The following is a 16,641-nucleotide window of genomic DNA, read 5'->3' as shown; positions in this document are numbered from 1 at the left end:
CTGAATCCGTCACACAGATATCCATTTATTTGTTCGTTCGTTCGGTTATAAACTTTGTGAGGTTTATCTATTTATTTTTGACTAAGAGTTACTTTTAAGTTGAAAGGCTTTCCAATTACTCTCTTTTTACCCAAGCTTTTCATGCCAAAATATGAGACAGCGAGCGTTTATTTAGATTAAGGTAGAAAGAAATGCTATTTAAGCAATAGTTAGTTTTACAGCGTGTCTGCCTATTCCAAGACACGTTGTACTGGGCTTTTAGCGACTTGATTTAGTGGCGTTGAGTCCTTCTAGCCATTGACTTTATCTCGCCGGTTTTCTGCAAACCAGAGCCTTGCCTGCTCGTTAAATTATCTTGTGAGCCGTTAGACTAATCTACCCCATTTTTAACTTTTTCAACATTACACTTTTCTGTTAAGCCAGAAGTGCTTGGCATGTGTAAACCCAAGTTGGGTAATTGTTTGAGTTCGAATAAAAAGGTCTTATACACCCTTCTTCTGACTTTTGTTTTGTTTCACAAGGATAGAAGATAATTCTTCAGTAGTCCTTCAGTAGTATATTCTGTAAGAGACATAGATTTTATAACTTGTATTGGATAAACGCCGCTCAACTGGGATAGTGGTTAATGACGCTGATTGCCGCACCAAAGGGCCTGAGTTCGAATCTCGGAGATGGCATGGATGTTTGTAAATGTATATGGTGTCTGCGTGGCATGGGGAAATTCTAAATATGTGACGAGTCCGAAAGCCTTCTTGAGAGGCTGGTGCATTTAGGTAGAAGGTATTCTTACCTTCATGGGTTGATGGTAGGGGAAGAGGGGTGGGAAACCCTCGGACCAGTTCGTTCTGGGTGGTCTCCTTCAAAACTGGGGCGGAATGAGCAAAGTCGAACTGTCACCTGTATGATGTCCAAGGCTCTTGCAACAACAGGCGCAATCTTTACTCCTTACCGCGATGAATTTTGTGGGCTTGATCTGATTCAGACAAGTGAGATTAGTTATAACAACAACCAATTGGACAAGTTTAAAGCCTTCAAATTATAAAACTAGAAGCATATTGTGTTGACTCGAAATAGCATGATTTTTAGAATGCTAAAATATGGTCATTGTTATAACCTTAAACGGACCTGATTGTAACCTTTTTATACCTTAAATTCTGAAAATCTTTCTACATGATAAGAAGAAAAAAAAAAGAAATATGTAATATTAAACTGTAGATTATTATTACATAATATTTACATAAAAGTTTTCATTCGTTAATAAATCCTCTGTCATTAATTATTGCATTTAGATTAATCATAATTACATTAATAATTATTGCACTGGATTAAAGTAATTATTTTCACTAATGGAAATGAAAAATTCAAGCTGGGCTCAGATATTGTATTTACTACGACTACGTACAACCTGGCATTATTACTTTTGCTGATATTCTAAATAAAAAATAATTTGATAGAAACTTGTGAAATTAAAAAATAAATTTATAAATTTTGTTAAAATTTTTTTTAAATGATGACCAGAATGAGCATTGATAGTTTCAGGGCCAGTTTTCGAAACAGTTGTTGTGATTTCAATGACATTCTATACGCCAATTAAACATAAATTTTTTTAAAAAAATAATTACAGACAGAAACCTCACAATTAGGTAAATCAAAGCAAATGCAAATTTTATCAATCGAAAAGACCACGTGAAACATATATAGCAAGCAAATAACTACTTAATAAATATCTACATGTACAAAATAAATTTACAAAATTCATATACTTTTTATAGCAAACTGTAAGCGCGGCTCGGTGGCGCAACGGTAGCGCGTCTGACTCCAGATCAGAAGGTTGCGTGTTCAAATCACGTCCGGGTCATGCAATGTTTTTGTACTTGTATCCTGACTAACAATCCTGCCTTTTATACGTCATTTGTGTGTAGCCTTTTTCACAAACTTTTGGGTACAATGGGATCAAATATTCTTTCCGCTTTAACACTATTATTATTATTTTTTTAACTATTCAATCAAATTTTCATGTTTAATAACATAGTCTAAGCTCGATAGTAAGTCACTGTTGGTACTCATTAAAATTTGGCGTATTATTAACTTCTAAAGGGACTTAAAACACGAAATTTGTCTTTAAATTCGAGAAATCGGCTGGAGAAAGAAATATTTCATTAATTTCATGAAGTTTAACACCCCCCTCTTTTATTATTATTATTATTATTTTTTTAATTTTTAACTTTCATTTCAACTTTGGTTACATGTAAAGTTAGAAAGTTTTTTATTTTGCAACTGTACTACGGATTTCTTTACCTATAAGTAACTCTTATTTTTAACCAAGCTATCCTTTATGGAATTTTCATTACATTCTAAAAAAAATCTGACTTAGTCCTGTCATATTACGTATTTAAAAAGAAGAAATAACTTCCTTTGCTAAGCTTAAAATAAAGTTATTTGATTCTGATAATTTTTTAGTTGATAAATATTTAGTTTGATTAATTGATTTTGATAATAATTTATTTCATATGACTTCAATTCAAAAAATTAGTATCAGCTTATCAAGTGGGAATTTCATTTCACCGAATTTTTGGTTCTCTACGTATTGAAATATAGGTTATCTTTTTTGTGTTTTAACGGTTTTATATTGATTTTCTTTAAATCCGATAAATTATGTGGAGCTTCTTGGAAGGAGCTTCCTCCTATTGCGACTTGCGTCATCATATAAATCCGCCTCTGCAATCAGAGGTTATTTAACTAATTTTATCTAAATTGTATTTTCAGTTCTTTTTTAAAATTAAAATCTGCCTAAATAGTTTTTGAAACTCTTAGCTAAGTTATAATTCTTAAATGCAGATAATAAAATGCCTCGTCATTTATGCATATAATCATCAAAATTTTCCTATTTTATATTTGCCAAATTTTGCTAAATTAAAGTTTTTTACAAAAAAGAAAATGCGTCATCAGTTTTGGAAATCATCAGTCTAATACATCTTTAAATATTTTGTTTGATTAGCAATATTGCGAAAACGTCTTCAGAAAAGCTAAGATTAAAATTCTAGAAGTGAGGATCTTAAGGTCGAACGTGCTACATTCTTGTTAGTTAGCAAAGCACAGCCCTCCATTTCAAGAACCGTTCATATTAGCGTTTATCTGAGCCAACGGAGACATCTGACACAGCATTGCTCCACGCTGTTGAAAAAAAAAAATTTTTTTTTCAGGTAGAAAGTGTGAACTTTACGTATAACGGAGCTAGTCGACACTCTGTTAACTCTGATAAACTTCTGTATGAACGGCTCGTTCAGGTGATGTTTTTGTTGTCAGAAAGCTTTGTGGTTTAAGGCATAAATGTCATAAAGTCCATTTACATATGTTTTGCAGGGTTTAAGCTATTGCCAATCAAGCAGAGGAAAGTTGGGCATCAGTAAATATCTGACTCAGCGAAACCATCGACTGCATCGCTGTGATTGGTGATTCTTATGCCAACTTGACATAAAGTTGTAAAGTTACAACTTTTAAGCAAAATCCTTAAACCGTTTTTGTGACGTCTAGCCACATCTTTGTGACGTCTGGTTGCCTAGCAACAAAATCGGTTTAAGCCAATTATGACAAAACAATCTGAACAAAGCTTTAAGAATCCCTTTAGTCTAAAGCGCTCACAGTTTATTTTCGCATACTATGATCATTAGTTAATCTGGTCTTCGCGCATTTTGTCCTTCAGAAAACATTTGATAAGACATGGCCTGATGTTTTAACTCATATTTTATGATTGTTTCATGTTGGTTCTTTGGTTATTTAAATTCGATAATATATCTTAGTTCACTTATAGTCCCCAAAAAGGCTTTTAAAAAGATATGGTTTAACAAATGAGCAATAAAAACTCAATTAGGCACCGCAGATGATTAGCGCAATCGACAGATACTTTAACATCAAAACTTAAATGCCTACATTGTTTCGAGTTATCCATTGCTAATAATAAAGCAGGAATCCCTCAAGGCTATTTATTAGATTTGTTATTGTTTAATAGTTTAGACGTTTCACGCCACAGCTGTTCTATCACAACTGTTAACTTCAGGAGTAACTTCGATTACTCATGTTTTTCCATATTTAATTTCAAACTATAAATCACATTACGCAAATACTTGTAAAGGTGTACTCTAAAAAGTTCTTACTCTTGGTCTTTGTGACATGCTTCCTTTTTTGCTGCGTTTGTTGAAAAGCAGATATTGTTGAAGTTTCCGCATAAGAAAACTGCTTCTCTCATATAAGCACCCTTCTGGTTATGATGGAAAATTTTGGTAGGTGTAATCTGCTGACTTCGTAGGTAAAAAAACATAACGACTGGAAGACATTATAAGAATTAGCTTCCTAGTAGCAATGAAGTCATTTACCATACTGTATTTCTCCTTGATACCGTCGCAAACACACGTGCAAAACAAGTCACATGGTTGACGTCGGGTACATAAACTCCAACCGTTGAAAAGTCAAAAGCATGCAGCTTCCTTCATTATTCATCACAAGTCTCACTTTTCCGTGCAGTATACTTTCCTTTCCGCTCATAGCTTCAAGTAAGAATCATTGAATTAGTGAATAAGCATTTGCCTCAATATGTTTATATATCCCGAAAAAAGGACTATAACCATTCTCTTGAAAAAGGAACACTAGTTTGAATATTTGAATAACTTTTTATTATGCAAGCTTTTAATGAGTAGCCGCGCTTGAATGCAATCCATGAAAAAGATCCAAAATTAGAATCTTCCTTTAAAACGTGCCTAAAATGAGATTCCACGAGGAGATATGTGAAGGGGAAAACAGCTGTTTATTTTCTGAGGACGGTGCATAGATCGAAGAAAGTGGTCATGGTTCTTAAGTAAGTTACGTGCCTTCGTAGTGTAATTGGTACACATCGGAAGGTCCCGAGTTCGAATACTGGAAAAGACACTGCATATTTTTCACGTCTCCAGCTCCGAAGTAAAATACGTAATGTATAAATAATCTCTACATGGTTAATACGAAGATTTTGTGCAATGAATAAGACTTCGAGCCTCGTGGGAAAAATACGATCGGTATAACGAGGCTTGTGGGAAAAAAAGATCGGTATAACGAGGCTTGTGGGAAAAAAATGATCGGCATTTGAAAAAATAAGACAAAATAAGTGCTAAATAATCAAAGGGGAGAGAAAGATGTAAAAAGACACTTTAAAAAAATGTAAAATGGCCCTTTAAAATAATTTTTAAAATGTTAAAAAAATTACGCTTTTTTAATATCCTGTCAGACAAACATTACATATTTGAACGAAAAAAAGCTATATTTTTAAAATTCACGTTACAATATTTTCCCTATTCGTGAGCAGTCCTATTTACTTATTCATAAAATACAACAATATTTTACAAGCAAAAGATAATTTCACCTACAGCTGATCATACTTATGATAAGTTATACAATTTCTGTCTGAATAGTTATACAATTTCTGTAAATTGAGAGTTATACAATTTCTGTGAAGGCGAAAAAGAAACATTTGCAAATTTCATAAAATAAATTCGATACGATAAATAAATAAAATAAATAAATACGATGTTACCAAACATCGTAAATGGTGCTTGGTTTGCAAGCAACTGTGTTTCAGAGTTGGACACGAAAGTCATTTCCTGCCCTCACAAAGGCTGCGGAAGTCATAACTCTGATTTAATAAAAAGGTTAATTGACTATGATTACCTGAAAGGTCAAGTGGTAAAAATCCCCAAATCATTTTTCACCGAAGGAAATGATAAGGATTCCTTGCACTGATGCACAAAGTGCGTATCGCAAACTTTATTAAATGCTTGATAGGATTACTCATATTTAAATACTAGCGACCCGCTCCGGCTTCGCACGTGTATAAAATATATAGCCTATGTCACTCACTGAAAAAATGATTAAAATCGATCCAGTAGTTTTGATTTATTCATTACTGCCCGTGGCCCGCACGCGTTAAATTTGGAGTAAAACAATTCCCCTTTCCCTATACAATAAAGATTTCCTGCTATCTTTGGAATATCTAAATTCATACACTACATTTTTACTTATTTACTTTTTACCTATTTATTTTATTTTTACAACAATTAATATATTACAGAATGTCTTTATATACAACGTTCACAGCTTTCTTGTCATTAGTGAATGCGTAGTACAGTGACTGCCTAACTGATACGTTGTCGCGCTGAAAAGCACGTTTTTATTAAGTATATTGTTATTTTCCTCGCTAGAGAGCTCCTATAATAAACGCGTCCGATCGCTGCTAAATTCAAACTGCTATAGGGAGAACCGCGGCCTCCGACGCGCTATTTATAGGCACGCTCCCGCCGCCCCGGCCGGCCGGTACCGCCGCAAACGCTACGTCCCGCAATTTTTAAATCTGTAGACCTTTTCAATGTGTACAATACTTAGTACATTATTTTGATAAATTTCGTAGGGTACAGCCTGCGTTTGCAATGCAAGCGGAAAAAATTTAATTATTTACGACATCACATTAGAAATCTCAAAAATAACAGTATTTCTCCACTATTTAATGGATGTTATTATACATATAAACCTTCCTCTTCAATCACTCTATCTATTTAAAAAAAAAAAAAAAAAAAAACCGCATCAAAATCCGTTGCGTAGTTTTAAAGATTTAAGCATACAATAGGGATATAGGGACAGAGAAAGCGACTTTGTTTTATACTATGTAGTGATAAGCAAAGGCCTTAAAACAGCAGTAGTACATGGGGTTATTTAATTTACATAACAGTTATTTTATGTTTGGAATCTTTACTGCTACTTCAGTTTTTCCGTTTTCCAGCCGGAATGCAAAATTAGTTCGCATGCATTTAAGTCAGGATTTGAGATAGTTAAGTCAGAGCATGTTCTGTCTTTTGAAGGCCATGTTAATAGTTTTGCTGTTCTAGATAAGAGTTTCTGTCTTCGGCGTTGCTACTTGTCGATAGTTAAAATCACACTGGTAAAGTCTGAACCAAATTCTCGATTAAATTATTCTGTGTAGCTTTTCGCTATTAATATTTTAATGAGATTTACTTTTGAATTTCTACTTTGATTTCTCGTCATAAGTGCTGGCGGACTTTGCCAAACACCAGGAGTGCCGTCTGTTTAGTCTTTTACACCTTTCTCAATTTTAATTTTAGACATAGCGATAAATCACTTTAAGTCTATTAAAAGGTTGAGTCACATTTACAGTAACAAAAGACGTTCAACGTTATAAGTTCTATAAGAAGTAAGACCTACACTAAGTCCTACCTTCATTGTATGTGCGGTTAATATAGTCTGTTTCATACAAAATTTCTTTGCTATATATCTACCAGTATAATATTTATTCACTTCATATATCATTTAAATTTTATAGCCTACTGAAAATTTAAATGGCCTCCGGATTAAACTTGAAAATTTGATTTGCTTGCGTTCTAATTTGTGATGAGATTTATTGCAGACGAAGGCTTTATTTAATAATCTTATCTTTTGCTAGATTTATAAATATTTTCATGGAAGTAGTAAACAGATGGGAAATTTCTCTGAGTTGTTTTTCGCTACTCACATAAAAAAAAAAAAAAAAAAAAAAAAAAAAAAAAAAAAAAACATATGTTGGAGAAGAACCTATTTTATCGGTACTGTTTCTATGTGATGAACAGATAACTAACCTTCGACTTGGAAACGTGATGATTTGTGTCACTGCATTCTCGTTCATGGAGTGCCTACAATTCATTTTCTAAGAATAATAAATTTTTGCCAATTTTATGAAGAATTCTTTTTCTGAATTACCAATTTCATGAAGTTAAATAAATACTAGATGTATGGTAACAACTTCCGTTTGTCGTTTTTTACTTATGTTTCTTTCTTTCTTATTAATATTTTCTATTACGAATTAAAAATATTCGATATAACAGAATCTGGTTTGTACGAGCTTAACTGAAGCGAAGCCTTTTCGGTAGCTTCTTTTTAAAGATCTAGAATAACTATTTATGAGCATAAAGAATAGAAATAAATATCGCTAACACTTTGAAGCAAAGGTATGTATTTAGTTCATTTATACATCTATATTATATTTGCATATTTATGTTATTAAAATAATGAGTATTGTTTTGAGTAATTTGTAGTCCTATTTTAGCTTTAGACAGCAGTGAACATCCACTGCATCCACAGCTTAAATTGCGCCAGAGCCTACCTGAGCTCGTCTCCGATAAAAGGACTCCGCACCTCTTTTATGTAAGTTAACCATAATTTCCTCAAACGAATTTTATTTTGATAACAAATATGCCTTAAACATTGATTCTAACCCCTGAACGCAGGCCCGTGTTTCTCTTGGGACACAAACCTTGGACAGAGGTTAAGACGTTTAAGAAAAGAAAAGCTCCAACCGATAATAATCGCTAATTAAACACTTAAGTTTTAAATTTTTAGCCCAAATGGGCGCAGAAGGGCTATTAGTCTCAAAACAACATTTTGTGTTTAATCACTATGAAGGTCTGAATCACTTTTCATATTGTTGCCACCAAATATTCATCCTGTATTATATTTAATGAAATTAAATAATGAAGAACCTGCATGAATGTATGTATGTTTCTCGCACTGTGAAAAAACGACGGTACTAGAGCCATCAAATTTTGAATAACGTAAACTTTCACCCGAACATAGGCAACTGGAAACCCAAATTTTGAATTTCGAATTTGTTTTATTACTTTTTTATATTTTGTAAAACTTTAACGAATTTTTGATTAACAAACTGAACGATTTCAAAGCAAGCAATGGCAACACAATACAGGGGAAAAAAAAGTTATCTCCAGGGCGCGGGATATCTATCGAAATAAATATATCTATCGGAAATTCTAAAGATATGTTGTTTTTAAATATTTTATGACATTGCTGCTGAATTGAATTTTACGTTGTTTAAGTGCGAAGGACACAGTATTTAATAAATAAAGTTAACACACAAAACGTTAAAAAAAAAAAAAAAAAAAAAAAAAAAAAAAACGCCCTTTGCGCGTAAAATAAAATCAGAAAGCTTTCAGACTTTTGTTTTTTACTGTTACCCCTTTTAAACTACTGAATGAATATTCTATGAATGAAGTCGGAAAAACCCCGTCAATATTAATAGTGTCTTATTTAAGGGCATGAGTGTTTACAAAAATAGTAATTTATAAAAAAGGTGTGCAACTAAATAAAAACTCTTATTATTGCACAAATAAATTTGAAAAATTCTGTTTTGGACCACGTATGATGGGTGTTTCTATTTTCACAGAATGATAAAATTTACTGAGGATGTACTGCAAAATTTTGATAATTTATTGGAATCGTTGCCGTTTCTATTTTTAATCCATTATAAACGGTCAGCTAACTCTTTTATTATAACCCAAAATTTTTGAATAACTGATCTAACACTGAATACAGTATCAGGATTCAAACATTTAGTTCCTGTATCTGTTGCTTGAAGTAACATACATTGTGCATCTACAAAGTTTTAAAAATTATTCATTCAAAATCAAGGATTTGGAAAAATATCTTTATCACTGTTTATCCTTCTGTATGAAGTGGTACGCTTACAAAACATGCCTTCGTGAAAATAAAGTGCTGAAACACTCGTTAATTTATCTCTATATGTTTGTATGAATTCTGAAACGCTCTAAAGATAGTGTCTTAAAAAAATTTAAAGTAGTATACTAAGATCAAATCTAAGCATGTAAAAGGGATGATTAAATTTTGTTTCCAGTTAACCGTTTTGTAGTAGTTGCATTGCTTGAAAGTGCATTACCGGGCAAAAATAAGTAAATAAATATTAAAAAATCTGAAAAGATTCAGATTTTAAATTACGCCCAAAGGGGCGTTTTCTTAACGTTTTGTGTGTTACCTTTATTTATTAAATATCATGTTCTTCGCACTTAAACCATAAAATTCAGTTCAGCAGCAATATCGCAAAAATAATTTTTAAATGAGCCTATCTTTAGAATTTCCGATACACAGTTCCACGTGCTAGAGATAAAAAGTTCCCCCTACCCCGGTAGACTGTTGCCATTGTTCGCTTCTTTTAAATCGATGAGTTTGTTACTTAAAAATTCGTTAAATTTTACAAAATATGAAATAGATAATAAAACAAATTCCAAATTTTGGCTTCCAGATGCCCATATTCGGGTGGAAACATACCTTATTCAAAATTGGATGGCTCTAGGTACCGTTGTTTTATCACAATGCGAGAAAGATACATACATTTATGCAGTTTCTTCATTACTTAACTTCTTTAAATATATATGGCGATAATATTTGGTGGCAACAATTTGAAAAGTGAATCGGACGTTTATAGTGAACCAACGCAAAATGCCAAAACGAAAATAATAGTCCTTCAGGGCAAATTGCCCCTTTGGACTAATAAAATAAAATAAAATAAAATTTGAAAGCTTTCAGATTTTATATTATGCCCAAACGAGCGTTATTTTCATTTACAGACACATACACCTTTCGAGAGAATTAGGGCTAAAAATATTTGAAAACAGCATATCTTTAGAATTTACGATACACAGTCTCGCGAGCTGGTGATAAAAATGCTTTAATCCCTACAGTGTTGCCACTGTTCGCTTTGAAATTATTGAGTTTTTAACCGAAAATTCGTTTAAGTTTACCAGAATGTGAAATAACCAATAAAGCAAATTGCAGATTACATATTCAGGCTTTTAGGTGCCCATGTTCGGGAGGAGGACTATGTTATTTAAAATTTGAAGACTGTAGATACCATTGTTTTTTCACGATGCGAGAAATAACTCAATCATTCAGATTCTTCATCATTTAGTTTCTTTTAATATAAAGCAGCGCGACAGTATTTGGTGGCAAAATTTGAAAACAGATACATGGCATTTAAGTGATTCAACGCAAAATACCGTTTCGAGAATAATAGCCCTTCTGGGTTAACAAAAATAATTACGTGATTGGGTTATTTCTGTGTTATCAGTGGATTTTTTTCAGAATTCTCACAAAACATAAATTTACTATTTGTCCTTGAGATCTATATTCAATGTAAACTGTTTCTGAAACTGAAGCTTCCACAGTTGAGTCGAATTTTCGTTTGCTTAAATCCTGGGTTATCAGCAAAACCCGGTAATTCATGCTCTATTAAGACGTTTTTTTTTTAAACCTGTCAGAATTACTATCTGCTATTTCAATGAGATTCTGATGCGCAGATGCAGTTCTACCGCTGATTCAATTACATGTCAAATGTACCGTCACTGGCATATGATAATTTCTTCTATTCTATAGTTAATGTTCTGTTTGGTGATAGTATAGCTATACACTGTCACAAAAACAGAACAATTCTTTTTTTTTTTTTTTTTTTTCCCTTTCTTTTTCCATTCCAAAACAATTTCCCAGGAAGTTTCTTTACAGATGCTACGTCCATCTGTTACCATTCGATGCGACAAGTGATGATGTTTCAACAGCAGAAGTCAAGCTTCATGGATATTATCCGTTCCAAACAATGAAAGGCAGCCCAGTTCATCAACAAACATCTACTCTCCCAGCAATAAAACCATTTGTACCAATAAATATATTAAATTATGTGAAATGCTTCCTCCATTTAGCTGTACCCATAATTACTAAGGATTTCTTTTGCAGCTTTTTGTAGCTGTTTGCTAGCTTTAATGCTGCTTTAATGTTTTGTAGCTGTTTGCTAGCTTAACTTCTTTTAGTTGCCCAGTCTTTAAATTTATAATAGAAGACACTTGTATAAAATCAAACAAATAATTCCGCTTTTTTTACGGCAAATTTCCGAGAAATAAAACTGTAAGTAAGAGCAGTGATTACTAATCTTCTTATCATTTTGCAGCTTTGCAGGGATAAAGAATTGCTTAGGGAGAAAAACAGAAGCAAATAATCTGATTCAATAAAATCAGAGATATTTAATCTCTCATCATATCTAGTTGCGAAATATAAATTCTAAAGTTATTCACATATTAAACCATCTAATTCCAAAAATTACAATTTATTTTAATAAAATTGACACAATTCTGTGCATCTGATTATTTTTTTTTAATTTCTTTAAAAAACATCGCTTGAGAAAGTTGTGCATAAGATAAGATACATACTTTTTTAAATTTCAAGTATGTTTTTAGTTAGTTTATATTAATCAAGTGTTCTTTTTACTTCTTTGTACGAAGTAAAGGAAGTATTGTAATCGCGAAAAATTTCGGGTATCATATTTCAACTAAAATAGCTACTTTGACCGCTCTCGAATCCATTTGAACGATTTTTTGTTTAAGGCATTTTTTCGTGACGTCTTACGTGAGTAGTATATGTATGTACGTATCTCGCATAACTCAAAAATGTGTAGCCGTATGAATTTGAAATTTTATACGGCTTGTAAATATGAATAAAAATTGCAGCTTAAATTCGAAGTATTAATGGCGTTTGATAATCTTCTGAGTGCTGGGAATCGTGACGGAAAAACATACTAAAAACAGAGCAAAAAATAAACTGCTACGAAGTTGTTGTAAGTTACAACAAATGAATTATAAGTATGCGATTGTTATGTTAAGTTGCAACAAGAGTAACAAATAAGGTACTAAGAACAACAAAAAAATAAGTTGCTACAAATTCAATGAATAGTATTACTGCATATAACTAATACGTTTTGTACTACACCAACAACTACTCTTCAAGTTTCAACTACTATGTAATCAAAACAGCCAAAGTTATTCCGTCTCTCTCACTTTCAAGAGAATTGCATTGTAGATGAATTAAATATTCCAAGTTCTGTATTGAAACTTATTTAGAAGTCCCAAAATTGAGCAAACACCCAGCTCAGTCCCTACCAATCGTTTGGCATACGAACGTTCCCAAAGAAAAGGACATAGTTTTAAGATTTTTTAATTTTAAAGTTTTACAGATTTACAGATGTTTTACAGATGGTTTTACAGATGTTTTACAGATGGATCAAAGATCCAAGTTAAAGTTGGAGCTGCATTTATGACTTACAAGGACAAGCAAGTTAATTTAGACTAAATGATTCAAGCACAATTTACCAAGCCTAAGCAATAGCTTTGAAAGAAGCCTTTTTTCTGGCTAAATGCTTTTCTCAAAAGTAACAAGTGACAATATGCGAGCATTTATATAGATAGCCAAAAGTGTTTTAAAGGCGTTGTGCGTTATGTTCTACGATGAAAACATCTTTACTTATTCAAACTCTTCAAGAAACAATAAATACAGAAATGAATATTCGTCCTATCAGCCTAAATTGGATACGGGGATATACAAGTATAATAGGGAATGAATGAGGCTTCTGATATAGCAGCTAAGAAAGCCACATTGAAAGATATGATTGATATCCATCTTCCTGTTTCAAGACTTACAATGAAGAAAAATATTTCTAAAAAAAAGTTTTAATAAAATGGCAAAGAAGATAGAACGAGACAGGTACAGGAAGATTAACTCATTTCCCACAAGTATCTCTTACAAGAATAAAACCCAATATCCTCCTAGTCCAATTAGCAATAAATCATAAAAAGTTTCCATCTTATTTCCAGCGATTTTTAAGAAGAAATGTAGGATGTGGTATGTAGGATGCACATCCAGCAGATGCTAAACATTATATTTGACAATGTCCATTACTTTCAATTATTAGAGCAAAGCAACCAAAATTTGCGCAACCAAATCCAACGAAAACCAAATAAAACAGCAACTAAATCCAAATAAAAAATAAAATCCAAATAAATGACCAAATCCAAATAAAAAAAGCACCCCCCCAAAAAAAAAGAACTAAAAACTCAGTGGCGTAACAGCCCTAATGGGCCAAGGCCTGCAGTGCCCGAAAATCTGCTTTCTTGACCGTGAGTCCTGGGGTGCGTAAGCATATGCCCTGAACAAGTGGTCAGCTTGTCGCAGGACCCCCAGTGTTTAGTCCCCAAGCGAACTTGGTATTCATTTTATAGACCCAAGTGATGGAAATCAAGGAATGAAAGGCTGAGTCGGCCTTCCCCAACCGGGAATCGAACCTCGGACCTGTGGTGCTGCTGCGCGATGCGCTAGCCACAAAAAAAAAGAGCAACCAAATCCAACCAAAACCAGGATTTGCAACCAAAATTCCAGCGAAAGATTAGTTCTACAATACAAAGTGTATGGGTGCACTTCAATAAATTATTAAATATATTATTGAAAAAGAAGGTATTGTGATTATAAATAATTAGCCATATTACACGAGTGAATTAGCAGGTATTTAAGAGCAAGTAAAGATTATAGTATGTCTTGTCCACATTTGTAAAAAGCAAAAGAACAAAAGAAAATTATATTGTCTTTTTTCCATCTGCATAACTTTTGGTTTCCTTCCTTATATATGGTTTCCTTCCTTAATTTTATTACTTTATATATTTAACAAAGGACCAGTAGGTTCGTTAATAAGGATAATCAAATTTTCAGCCGAGTGCGGTTAATCAGTGTTTATGTTCTCAGCCTTATGTTTGCATATACTGAGCGGATGTCTGACCAATTGTTTCGGCAATTTCGACACAAGATTTAAAATTGTCTCTTCGCTGAACGGCGGAGTTCAAAATATAGGTAGATAGCTATACAGATAGACACCAGAATCTGAAGCAACATGAAACAGTAGTTTGGCATATCAAAGCATATAACCAGGGATTCTCAACCTTTGTTGCTCCATGTACTCTTTTTACCATTGCTAGACGAACATCTCCCCCGTTTCAAAACTCGAAAATTACATAAACATTTATTTAAATTTAAATTATTTTACAATGTGTTTCATAAATTAACAAAAAAGTATAGAAAATGTTAATAATTACCAAAGCTTGAGTAAAAGTAACGCAAGGTTAATTAACCAGTTATTTTATGTTACGAATCTTTACTTTTACTTCTTTACGTTTCTTGCCAGAATAAAAATTTTAGCTATCGTTTATTTAAGTGAGGGTTTGACATTGCTTTATTCAGAGCGTATTCCGCCTGCTAAAGGCCACGTTACTACTTGATATTCTATGATAGCATCCTGTCTGCGGCGTTGCTTTATTCTTATAAATAGTGTTGTTACGCTGGTATAGGTTAAAGCAAACTTGCGGGTTTAAATTTCTCTGCGTAGGCTTTGGCTAAATAAGACCCAGGTTTATTTTTAATTTAAAATTTTATTTTTCGATTTTTAGCTCATAAATACTGGCTGTTTTGTAAGCACAGAGGGTGGCTTCTGTTCAGCTTATTTGAGTTCTTAATAAAAGAGTTTTTTACATCTTTCATACACTCTTTTTGCTTATCTAGATATAACAATAAGTCGCTTATCTTTACATCCGAGTCTTGACTTAGTATATGTTACCTAAACAAGTGAGACTTTACAGTAGTTTTATATATTCATAAAATAAAACTAAATAGGTAAAAAAAAAAAAAAAAAAAGCTGACCGCACTTCCGCCCGAAACTATGAAAGTCTTCCCTGGTAATTAATTCTCCATGGTAGAGAATCTCTGATGTAACCAATGAATTGAAGCGAAAGAAGATTAAAAGGAAGCAAAGACGCTGATGTAGATGTACAGGAAAATACTGAGGGCCAAAGAACATACTGGGGAGTGGTTCGAAAGACACTAATGACAGTTTTTCGATACCTTTCCTAAACTTAAAGCAGAGCCATCAACGAGTTATTTGAAAAAAGGAGTGAGAATTTTCCGCAACTTGTTCAATTAATTGGACAATTTCACTTATTGTTAAAGGTATATCCTGCAAAAACCCTCTCAGCGTTACGACCGGTAAATTCCGTATAGAAGGCTGGCTTCTTTATTCATTACACATGAAAATTTCTGCTAGATTTTAACGTATCCAATTTCGGTTTGGATGTATATTGAAAGAAAAGGAATCAAGGTACAAAGTGAGAGAGTAGTTTTTTAATTAAAGTCAAGAAAATACCACTTATTCATGACATTTTGAAGAACTTTTAAATTTCAGGGCTAAACCCGTAACGCTCGAAGGAGTAAAACACTTGGACATTGTTACAAAAGGTATATACAGAGGATCAAGATAAAGCAAACGAATTCACTATTTAGAAAAAAAAAATATTCAATAATAAATTCTTATTTGAATTATAACAAAAATTAAAGATGACATCAAACGTAAAGTAGTCAAGGCAAACTATAGTCCATCATCTGCACACCAGATATGAGCCATGAGGAATAAATAAATGTCTGTGACAGCAAGATATGCTGAAACAAGAGGAAACACAAAACTGTAAAATGTTTAATGAGGTTTCTGGAAGCCAAAGATTCTACTGATAAAAGCCTGACAACGTATTATTAGGCATTTTGAACCAGAATAGTTTTCAGGTTAATAACTGTAAAGGTCAGGAATATGATGATAGTGTTAGTATAAAAATCAAACATGACAGTGTTCGAAAGAAGAGTGTGACCATGAACAATAGTAACTGAATCAGTAAACAGGTGGGAAGTTTTCTGTTCTTAGATTGAATATCTAGCTTCTAAGCCGCTCTCTCTGCTTCTAGCCATTATAAAATGGGAATCTAGAAGCTGAGTCTGTGAAAGTACTCGAAGTAGACGATGTACGATATTCGAAGTAGACCATGTACGATATTCGAAGGAGACGATATTCGAAGTACTCGAAACAGACGATGTGAAAGTAGACGATATTCACCAGACTGTGGTGTTCGATCA

At 32.9% G+C, this 16,641-nt stretch overlaps 1 long non-coding RNA gene and 1 other non-coding gene across 2 annotated transcripts in view; both read left to right on the top strand.

Moving 5' to 3' along the window:
- The first annotated feature begins 1,786 nt into the window (after positions 1-1,786).
- TRNAW-CCA (transfer RNA tryptophan (anticodon CCA)) lies at positions 1,787-1,858 on the top strand. The gene has a single exon. It is a non-coding gene; the product is annotated as a tRNA-Trp (tRNA).
- A 4,320-nt stretch (positions 1,859-6,178) lies between these two features.
- The window catches only part of LOC118185385 (uncharacterized), a 36,482-nt gene continuing 26,019 nt past the window's right edge, over positions 6,179-16,641 (top strand). The window contains exons 1-2 of the long non-coding RNA XR_015038257.1: positions 6,179-8,021; positions 8,120-8,217. This is a non-coding gene — a long non-coding RNA (uncharacterized LOC118185385). The remainder of the gene's footprint in view (positions 8,022-8,119; positions 8,218-16,641) is intronic.

This window comes from Stegodyphus dumicola, chromosome 12 (assembly GCF_044657685.1).
Source record: "Stegodyphus dumicola isolate Sdum_Otavi_A_Nest chromosome 12, ASM4465768v1".
Classification (NCBI taxonomy): domain Eukaryota; kingdom Metazoa; phylum Arthropoda; class Arachnida; order Araneae; family Eresidae; genus Stegodyphus; species Stegodyphus dumicola.
This window is presented reverse-complemented; position numbering and strand designations above follow the sequence as displayed.